This window comes from Pinus tabuliformis, chromosome 8, assembly GCF_031772625.1.
Source record: "Pinus tabuliformis cultivar Carrire ecotype Pingquan chromosome 8, CPIR1, whole genome shotgun sequence".
Lineage (NCBI taxonomy): Eukaryota > Viridiplantae > Streptophyta > Pinopsida > Pinales > Pinaceae > Pinus > Pinus tabuliformis.
In genome coordinates, this window is record NC_142294.1 from 494,912,288 (window position 1) to 494,923,501 (window position 11,214).

The 11,214-nt window shown below is 40.9% G+C and overlaps 1 pseudogene; it reads left to right on the forward strand.

The window, feature by feature from the left end:
• The first annotated feature begins 2,378 nt into the window (after positions 1-2,378).
• Positions 2,379-3,396, forward strand: LOC149236249 (NDR1/HIN1-like protein 12; annotated as a pseudogene).
• The last annotated feature ends 7,818 nt before the right edge of the window (positions 3,397-11,214 follow it).

Consider the following 11,214-nt stretch of genomic DNA (forward strand, 5'->3'; position numbering starts at 1 on the left):
AAGATAAGGAATCAACTACTCAAACTTCAAAATCAGTTGAATTGGATCATCCAAATGTGTGTATTCATCCAAATAAATTCCCATCCATCCAATAGCTATTGAAGTAAAAAACAATAAATTTAGCATTATCTCTAACTTCAACAGCCTCTTTGTTATTCAATGATCTCGACATTGATCACCTGTTATCCCTACTTTCAAGGATTGCACGTGTTCTTGTAACATACTTAGGGAGAATAATATGGGGCACCTAGGGAGGTACCAAACGGGATAATGAATGTAATTTGCTATAATAGTGGAATATGCCCACTTTGTAATTAAAATGAAATAATAATAAGAGATACTTTCTCTTGAGTATTCCTAGGGGTTTTATACCAAATACCCTTAGGAATACTCATGAAAAAGTATCCCTTATTATTATTTTCTTTTAATTACAAAGTGGGTCTTTTCCATTATTATAGCCACATTACATTCATTATCCTTTTGGGTTCATCCGGACGTACACCATATTATCCTTCCAAAGTACATTACAATTCTTTTGAAATTATCAACACTGAGAATAGGTGGAGGAATCGCTAGAAACTATACACATACTTAGAATCTCATTTTGGCGCCTCACTGAAAATTATGATAGATTTAGGATTTGATAAAATTTCAGAAATAATCTAAACTATGATTATTTATATAAACAATGGATCTGAAAATGAGATCTAATTAGTCAAATTCTAGTAACCTGTTTGATCAACCAAAACTTCAAATCTCACATAAAAATAATGTTATACCAAAATAAAAATAAAAACCAGAGCAAAAACACCAGAAATCCACAAATGGAAAACTATATACGGGAAAGATTATTAAAATTCACCAATACATCAAACACACAATTGTATCCCATTCATATAACAATGAAACACGTATATCAAAATAATGCTTACAACCTATTACAACTAGGAGGAACAACTCATACTTAGTTATCTTCATTAGAAATGTGATTCTTGGGAAGAATGTGTAGTGTGCTAGGGTAATTTTTACCCTAGGATTTCTTGCACGACCGAGTTTAAATTACAATTTCTTTCTAACAAGCATTTCTAGTATAAATTATATCACCAACAAATATCCCCAATGCTAAAAGGAAATATCCTAGCTTGTCTCGGGCTCGTCTATCCAAATATGATCGCAAAGTATGCTTTGACATTAAAAAGAAGAAATATCCTTGCTTTTCCGCAAACACCCCATTACGTTGTCGTTGCTCGAATTTTATGTGTCTGACTTATGAGCGGGGCCACATGCCACGAAGCAGCTTTAGGGTTTGGGTTAAAGCTTTGGTTAGTGATTTGGGTCACGAATCTATGTGTGGACTGAACTTATGTGTTGATTGAGTAGAGAGGTTTATTTTACAGTCTAGTATGATGTGTAATATTGTACATTTATAATCAAAGTTGAAATTATGTACGGTAGGTCTAAAAAACTATACAAAATATTTAAATAATGTTGACTCATAAAAATAATTGCAGAAAAAATTGGATCCCTCTCAACTCATATTATAACATGGATCTATGTTGATCTCAATGCAGTTACTTTTGTTGATACTTGTAGTATTCAGAGTGTGCTTCTAATTCAACATTGAGATAAATCTGTTATTTTCTTTCATATATTTCGAGGCATTCACTTGTGTTTTCGATTCAATGTTTGGGCTAAATCTATATTTTTTCTCTCCACATTCATGGCAGTTAGACTCCTAAAATTTGAATCAATGGTATCAGAGCCAAGATATGACTCCATGAAAATTGGGGCTTTAAGGGTTTTGACTAGAAGTTCTCATATCTGCCCATAATGCTTTGCTGCAAATGTTCATTTTTTTTACAATGTTATTCACTTAAATAAAGACGTTCGACGTTATCAAAGTTCTTATTCTTATGATCATAAACGCTATGGCTACACTTGGTGGAGGCTGCCAACAGAGCCGATACATCCCTTGTCTTGCGGCCCACGGGAAACGGGCTCCTTAACTCATCCCGAGAATTCTTGCCACACGTTCTGGCTTCACCACACAACCTTGTTACAGTATCCTTGTCACCATCATAAATGCTGTGATGATAAAGGAATTAATGGAATGGTATATTTCCTTAATCGCCATCATGGTCATAGCTGCACTCATGGCCTAGTTCGACAAATCCCAAGAACTCTCTGTGGCTCGGGCCCCGCTCACAGTCGTGACCACGGTCGTGCCTCCACTCTGATCCATGCCTAACATCATAGGATGTACAAATTCCATTGCGGATGTGTACCGAATTTATCCATCATCCAAACACACGTTCTCGCCCTTCTCGTGGCCTGTAATGTCACCACTTTGTCTCTTGTAACCCAGTGCTCAGGGATCGATGTCCCTTTCACTCCAACATCAGACCTGTCTGTTACTCTCATGTCTCTAGGTTAAATTATCATCCCCATAACTACTTCTCCTACAACTCTTTCTTCACCTGTCCATCCACAGAGAAAGTTGTGATACTTAGATCTAAGTAGAGGACGAGCACACTGTTGTTTTAATGGAAGATAAAGAGATTAAACTACTTAGATCTAAGTAGAGGACGAGCACACTGTTGTTTTAATGGAAGATAAAGAGATTAAACTAGAGGGCACGCCAAAGGCAGAGGAATCAGCGCTTCCGCCCATGCAAGAACAGGTTGCTCGAAATCCATTCGTCTAAGTACCATCGACGGGATTCGCAATTCTCCTATCAAGGTTCCTGATCATGCTAGTCATTATATTGGGTGTCATTACGTTGGTGTTGTGGATCATCTACCATCCTCACAAGCCCTGCCTCTATGTAGAGGGTGTCGTCGTCTACCAGCTCATTGTCACTAATGGCTCCGTGAGAAGCAACACGCAGTTCACCATCATTACCGCCAATCCCAACCAGCAACTCACCTTGCACTACGATAGGCTTATGGTCTTCATGCATTACCGAGGCGATGTGAACACGTTAGTGACTCTAATGCCCAACATGTACGGGGGCGCTAGCGCTTCGTGGTGTTGTGTCCCATGGTTGGAGGGAACTTCGTACCTATGTTCCCCGATGTTGCCAGAGGCCTGCTCACGGATCAGAACTATGGTTTGGTCGATGTGAGGCTCGAGATTAGGGATTAGATCTGGTGTAGCATGGGCTTATGGAGATCGAGTCACTATCACTTAGCCAACAAATTTGATCTTCTATTATCGGTGAAACCTGCACACCTCTTCTTTGAAGAGATTGGTGTCCCCTACAAAGAGGTAAAGGAATACGTGGTCATCAAGCATGTGGTGTTGTTGTTCGCCTTGACCATCATGAACAAGGTTTTGACGAGGCCCAACATGAAGCTATTCAACATGGTGGTCGTTGAGGATCTCATCATAAAGTAGGGGCAGGTGTCCAATATCGTGACCACGATAGACAATTGTGCATGGACCCCAACGTTATGGATTCTAAGGTCGTGGTCAGCTCTTATGGCCACGATGGACCCTTCAACACCACTGTTGTCAAGAAGCTCAAGAGCATTGGCATGATTGAGAAGGTGCCCGGCATGAAGCTGCTCTACATGAAAATGGTTGAGTCCGCTATTGTTCGAATCACTAGGGAGATTATGTCCGACATGATTGTAACTCGCATGGAGTTCATCGAAGTGATAATAATGCACTTCCCACACTTCGACTGCATTTTGAATGCATCAAGTTATCACACCACACTAGTGACAAATCCCTCAACTATTCCATGCCTAAGAAGCGGTCATACGAGAATTAGACCACCGAGGGTTGTCTTACACCCGAACCATCGTTGTAGGTATTTTTGGTACATGCAATTCCCAGGCATTTTCGGTCAAACAGAATGCCTCGGCTTCGATCCCCACCGTAACTTCAGATATAATACCTCAGTTGGAACCTGATAAATTAGAATTTCCTCCAAGAAAACAAAGATTTGTCAGTGCTATATTTTGGATTCTACTTCTCAACATTGGAATCTATATGGTAGATCATTGGTTATAGAGTTCGCCAATTAGATGCCTCTATCCTTATCATGACTTTCTTATATGGTACCATTTCATTACAACTGCTTTTTGTCATGTTAAATGGAGCCACCTTTCTAATAACTTATTTTTCTTATGCATTCTTAGCAAATTGGTTGAGGAGAAGGGAGAAGATTTTGCAATAGGCCTTTTTTACTTGCTTACACGAGATGGAGCAAATAGTATTTCGTTGACTGCTGAATATAGTTCATTCATGCATGTCAGAGCAAGCACATCAAGCGATGCAACTCGAGGACCGGCAGGGGCTCGACCATAAGGGAGAGGAATTTGATTTGGATGGATCCCTCTCGCAACCTAGCTGGATTGCCCGGCATGATGCACTTCCTGTGGATGGAGAAAGGCACCGGGATTGACCTTGAGATAAACCTAGTGATGGCCTCGAAGGACAATGCCGGAATCTTTTCGATCTGTTCTAGCGGCTGTGGCATAAATATAGATGACCGGTCGGTCATTGCCATTCGCCTGGCTCTCTCCCGGAGCGGCACCAATATAGATGAACAATAGTGTAAAACTTTGTATTTTGCTTTTTTAGAAGCTTGTGGTGTTTATGGTGATAAGGCTATCTTTGCTTACTATCTTGAAGCATATTTTTGGTTGCGACAAAGTACCCTGCCTAATGCTAAGGCAATGTCATGGTGGGACTATCAACTCACAACCATGGGACTTAAAAATGTGAAACTTGAGTACTTTGAGGAAGCCTTTACAATATCTCATTGGATAGTGGGAATTTACAAAAATAAGCCACCATATCTCTACCAGGTGAATTGGTAAGTGGACTATCTCAGCATGGTTATGGGTGAACCACACAAAACCCTTGCCACCAAAGTCCATTTGTTAGGTCGCACACTGTCAACATCACAGTTGGCACACAATCACTATAGGGTATCTCTATCCTTGAATCTTCGTTCATCACGGTTATGGGTCAGCCACACAAAACCCTTGCCACCGAAGTCCATTTGCTAGGTCGCATATTGTTCACATCACAGTTGGCCTACAATAATTTCAAGGTATCTCTATCAGTGGATCTTTATTCATCATGGTTAAGGGTCATCCAAAAACCCAAGGTTATGGGTCAACAATGAAAAACCCTTGCCTTCAACAACACTTGGTTTTGGTCATCCACAAATCCATAGTTATGCTCCTATTCAAGAAAGGTTTCCTCGAAGGGAACTTCGCGCAATGGGGAACTACTTCCTAAGGGGGGATGAATGATCCAAATGGAAAGTGGTTTATGCCCTTGATATTGTAACTAACCATGTTATTGTAACACAAAAAAGGTTATAAATAATGAGCCTCACTCAGTAACAGGGGGAAAGGGGGTATTAAATGATTCCTCCATTTTAATAAAGAGTTATTTTCTTTCATATGTTTCGAGGCATTCACTGTGTGTTTTCAATTCAACATTTGGGGTAAATCTGTTATTTTATGATGCAGGAGCATCCAGCTAAGGGAGGTCATGGCTAGAGTATCTGTCTTTGCAGACTAGAAGGAGTTTCAGTTAGTTTTTTTTTAATTCCATTTAAATTTATAGTTAACAGCATTTAGGACCTTATGTTAAGTTTAAGGCTGTTCCAGCCCACTGTTTGTTTTTATTTACGTTCTTTTTATTTTTTTTTCAAATTAACTTTAAATACAAACAAGGATAAATAGTTATCAATGAATAACTAAAATGTAACTACCGACAATTTAAATAATTGTACAATGATCTTTAAGAGAAACAGGAAAAAACCACTGTAATCATCCATCGTAGTATTGAATAAAAAGAAGCATGCAAACATTTTGAGAAGAATTAAATCTGAATCCATATATTTGCAGCCTATAGTTATTTAAATTAAATTCATATACTCATTTCCTAACAGTGACAGAGAGCAGACATTATCACAGAGGCAAGAAGAAAACATAGTCAAGTCCCATCAAACAACAGAGAGGGTTTGTAGAAGAGTCGAATACAACAAATATCTACAGGTACCAACAGAACTCGCATCATTTCCATTTACTATTTGCTTTTCAAAAATCTCTATGTATATATATATAGATATCAAAAATTTACAGTCCAAGATACAGTTAAAAATAACACAAACAAGCCACGAAACAGAGGTCCTCCATAACAATGCCAAATACAACCACGAGTTCACCATAGAGCCGACATAAATACAATTTCATAAGTTAACAGCCCGGAGGCATAAATACACAAAACCATGAAACAGTGAGATCGAAGCCACAACCTCGATAACTGAAGACTACTAGAACCAAACGCTTCGAAACATACAGACAGAGAAATGACAAGGCGCGACCCTACCCGATACAAGCGTAGGTGTCAGGGCATGAGGCTAGCAAATGGTGAGCCCAGCCATTCACCTGTTGTGGCCACCAAACAAGGTCATCAGAGTCCAAGTAACGGAGCCATGAAAAGAAATTGAAGACAGGGTCAAGGATTTAAGGCGAGTTCACTTACCAAAGGAGTCGAGCCTTGCAAACAGAGGAAGGAAGCCGCAGACCAAGGTCACAGTCGCAGAGGGCCTACTGCTCACAAGGAGCAAGAATAATCAATAACATTAGAAAACAAAGTAGAAGCTTAAGACATGGAGGGAGAGCTTACCTCTGTTTGAATGTCGGATAAAAGCTGAGAGTTGAGCCACCCCACAACCATGACTTGCAACAACATGCCAAGCTTACAGTCAAACAGTGAAGCAAACACTTTGAAATCAACAGCATAATCAAAACCAGCATACAGCAAAGACCCACAAGACTTACAGGACCCAAAATCATAACCAAAGTCGAACAGACGAAGACAAAAGACTGAGACTAGGGGTCCCAGCCCCAAAACTTCAGAACCATTCTTAGAACAGGGAACATCACCAAAGCACGCAAGTATAAACCCTTACAGAGAACCATCCCCAGAGTTGGACAAGCGAAACCCTCGTGGAGCAAAAACCTGAGACCAGAAGACGAGACCTCACCTCGATGGAGTAGCAGAGCACCGGAGCAACAACAAAATGGTCATGGTTAGGGTTTCTTCGGTATAGTGAAGAGGCGGGAGAAGCGAACCCGAGGAAAGGACAGTTGTCCTCACCATATTAATTTCCCGTACTGCGTCATAAAACCAATCAACCACAAAACAATCATCCATACAATCAACATTTAATTATATGTTGTAAGTGATCAGGGCTGGTCCCATCAATTTTGGTATCAGAGCAAGTTAGGGTTAATTTTTATTTTTTTTTACAAAATGGAAGTCGGAAGAAGAGGTCATGGTAGAGCTATTCGAAGAGTAGCAGATGAAGGATTGAGAGAAGAGATTAGGATCTTGAATGCCCGTTTGGCAGCAGTAGAAGTAGGAAGGAGAAGGGATCCGGAATGGGGAGATGACAGTGAGGAAGAAGCTGCAGTTACGACAGATGGATCAGATGAGGAAGGACCTGAAATCATATTGTTAAGGTCAGTTTTATTGGCTAGCAGTAAGCCAAAGCCTGAGATTTCAAACTATGATGGTAGTTTGTCCACAGAAGTGTTGTTGGACTGGATCAGTGAGTTAGACAAATACTTTGAATGTGAAGAGATCAGTGAAGATATAAATTTTAAATTCGCTGCCACCAAGTTGAAAGGACATGCGGCCTTATGGTGGGACAGTGTCCAAGCAGAGAGGAGAAGATTAAATAAGCTACCCATTAAAAAGTGGACCAGAATGGTCGCCAAAATAAAGGGTAAGTTTTTGCCCAAAGATTACCAGATTTCTCTGTATCAGCAGGTGCAGAATTTGAAATAGAGAGCAATGACTATGAAAGCATATACTGAATAATTTTACCGGGTGAATCTGAGAGCAGGTTACGTTGAAGACACCCCAAAAAAAACATCAAGGTTTTTGAATGGCCTAAGGCTGGAGATATTGGACGAGATAAGTATTCTTTCTCCAAAAACCATAGAGGAAGCATACCAAAGTGCCTTGAAGGCAGAAGAAAAGATCGCTAGGAAGCAGAACGCCAGAAGAGGACGTGGATCTGGCAGAGGGAAAGGACAATCCTTTGGTAGGGGTAGGACTGCCAACAACAGTGAAGAATGCAGCAGTTCAAAGACCTCAGGGACAGTAGAAAGAAAGGTAACGCTAGGGGAGGAAGGTCGTACCAGCGAGGAAGGGGTACTCGCAGAGGCAGAGGAGCTGCCTACCAGTGGGGGTACAGGTCCTTTGAGTGTCCTAAAGTTGAACAGGCTGGACAAAGAGGAGCTTATGTTGCTCAAACAGAGGAAGCAAAGGCACCACCCCAAGAGGTAGAGAATGTACCGGAGACAAGAGAGGCCTTAGTCTTAAATAAGGTACTATTGAAATCGGTAAAGGAGATAGTTGACCAAACCCAAAGAAAGTAATTATTCTGAAATTTGTGTAAGTCGCATGGAAAATGTTGCAAACTAATTATAGACAGTGGAAGCACTGATAATCTGGTTGCAACAGAGATGGTGGAGAAATTTGGTTTGAAAAGGTTAAAGCACCCAACTCCCTATAAGGTGTCTTGGTTACAGAAAGGACATCAATTGCTAGTCGACGAGCAGTGTGAGGTGGAATTCCATATTGGCAAGTATAGGGAAAAGGTGACTTGTGATATCATGCCTATGGACGTGTGTCATATTCTGCTAGGTAGACCATGGCAATATGATCGAAAAGTTGTTCATGACGGGAAAACAAACTGCTACAAGTTTTTCAAGGATGGGATTAAGCATACATTAGTACCCATCAAGGAATAAGAAACAACAGAGACTAGTGGGACAAAAGTGCTGCTGATGGGGGGAAAAGAATTTTTAAAGCAAATTGAAGATAATGAGATAAAGTATGTCGTTGTAAGGAGACCAAGAGCAGTGCTGTTGCATATTGAAATTTCTGACTTACTGGAAGAAATCCAAGATTTGTTACAAGAATTTAGTGACATTGTGGTAGATGATTTACTGGATAAGTTACACCAAAGCAAAGTATCAGTCATCACATAGATTTCATCCCCGAAGCTAGTTTACCAAACAAAGTTGCTTACCGGATGAGTCCTAAGGACAACGAAGAGATCAGGAAGCAGGTACAGGAATTGTTGGACAAAGGATTGATACAGGAAAGTTTAAGTCCCTATGTAGTTCCGACAGTTTTAGCTCCCAAGAAAGGAGGCGAGTGGCGGATGTGTACAGATTCAAGAGCAATAAATAAAATTACTATTAGGTACAGGTTTCCATTGCCACGAATGGATGACATGATGGACTGCTTGAGTGGAGCAGCATATTTTTCGAAGATAGATCTAAAGAGCGGATACCACCAGATTAGAATAAGAGAAGGGGACGAATGGAAAACAGCTTTCAAAACCAATGAAGGTCTGTATGAATGGTTGGTGATGCCATTTGGGTTGAGTAACACCCCTAGCACTTTCATGCGCCTAATGAACGAGATGTTGAAGGAGTTCATTGGAAAATTAGTAATTGTATATCTTGATCATAAACTTGTTACACAGTAATTTGTCACCGTCCCTGTTACCCCTTCTCCTGTACATTGGAGGACTTATTCCGGGACCTGTGAGAAGTGACATAACCTGAAAACATTTGCATTGTATCCCCTTGAGTATGTACTTCATATGCCCTGAGGAAACCTTCTACAAAATACCCATAAAAATAGCCCTTTTTCCATTGGCGCGGTTCCACTGTGTATCACTCGCGCCAATGGGGGAAATCCTCCAAAGAGGGCGCGCCAGCTGGCGCTCTATCTCAGAGTCGCACTCGTGCCAGCCCAGTTGGGTAAATTTTTTAACAAACCAACTTACGAAGGTTCTTCCTAACCTATTCATGAACTGATTCCATCTTGAGTTAGTTCAGTTGGGCTTCAAATCTCCATAGAAGGTAAGTAGTTCTCCACCTCTCATGGAAGCTTCTTAGTGATAAAGCCAATCCATGAATCTTGTGGATGACCCTAACTCCTTCTCCTCTATCTATAAAAGCTTGTCCTTTTGCCTTTGACAAGTTAGTCTCCAAGTTCCAATTCTAAGTCCCAAAGTCTGAGAATTGCCAAGTTCATGCTACAACGAACCTTATTCATTCCCATGAGGCTAAATTTTAAGTGAGGAGATTCTTGTCCAAGTAACCAAGGAGAGAGAGGCTTGTTCCCCATTCCCAGCAAGCTTTGCAAGGCATGTGTTGCTGATCACCCAGCCAAAGGAGGATTTGACGTCAGAACTATGGTTGTATTCTTCTTTGTTGTTTATCAATAATAGACAACTATCATTATGGTTCCACTCTTATTGTCTTTGTAATGATGATTGAGTTATATCCTTTCTGACTGATATATAGTTGCACCTACTGGATTTTATGCTTGTGTTTGTGTCGTTCTTTACATGTGCAGGTGTCCGTTCACGAGGATCGTGGGGATTATGACCAGCCGGAGCAAAGGAACGGGAGCAACGAATCTTCTACAAGTACTAGCGTTGGAATCCAGGTAGGCCCTTGATTTGCAATTAGGAACCTGCGCATTAGCGTTGTTTGATTGTTGCTAGACCCCATTTGGGCTAGTAGGGATCGCCTCTGTCCGCAGAGGGGATTTACCTCCACAACAATATTGGCGACTCCACTGGGGAGTTGGCTTTTTTCCTTGTTGTTTGTTTTGTCTTGTTGTTTGATTTGTAAACTTTAGACGGAACCTGAAGTACGGCCAGGTAGCCTTCGAAACGCTATTGCTCCGCATTAGCAAAGTAGATCAACGCCACTTCAGTACATCTCCGGTTTGGTTTATGAGCTGAACGGCTTGGAACTTGCCTTGTCTCTTGGTTGTTTCTTGGTTTCTCCTGCTTGATTAGCTTTCTGGGTTGAGTCCCTGCATTGCTTCTTACCCCTTGGTGTACCTGGGTACTGTTGACTTAGCTTTGGCTCGTTTGTTTTTATTTTTCCATAGAAAACTCGGTTGGCGTTGTTTTATAGCATTACAGTCGTGCCAGTTGGCGCACGTTGCACATTGACAACCTGCACCAATACCAGAAAGGCGCTAGTTTCGGCCTGACAGTCGCGCCAGGCCTGGGAACTTTTGAAGTTTGCTTGTCTTTGAGCCCTCTGAGCTTGGTTTTTGTTCTGGGTACCTCTTTTTCGACTACTTGAGTGTGTTGGAGTCTTGTTTGACTGGTTTTGAGTATCTTTTTTGAGAAAT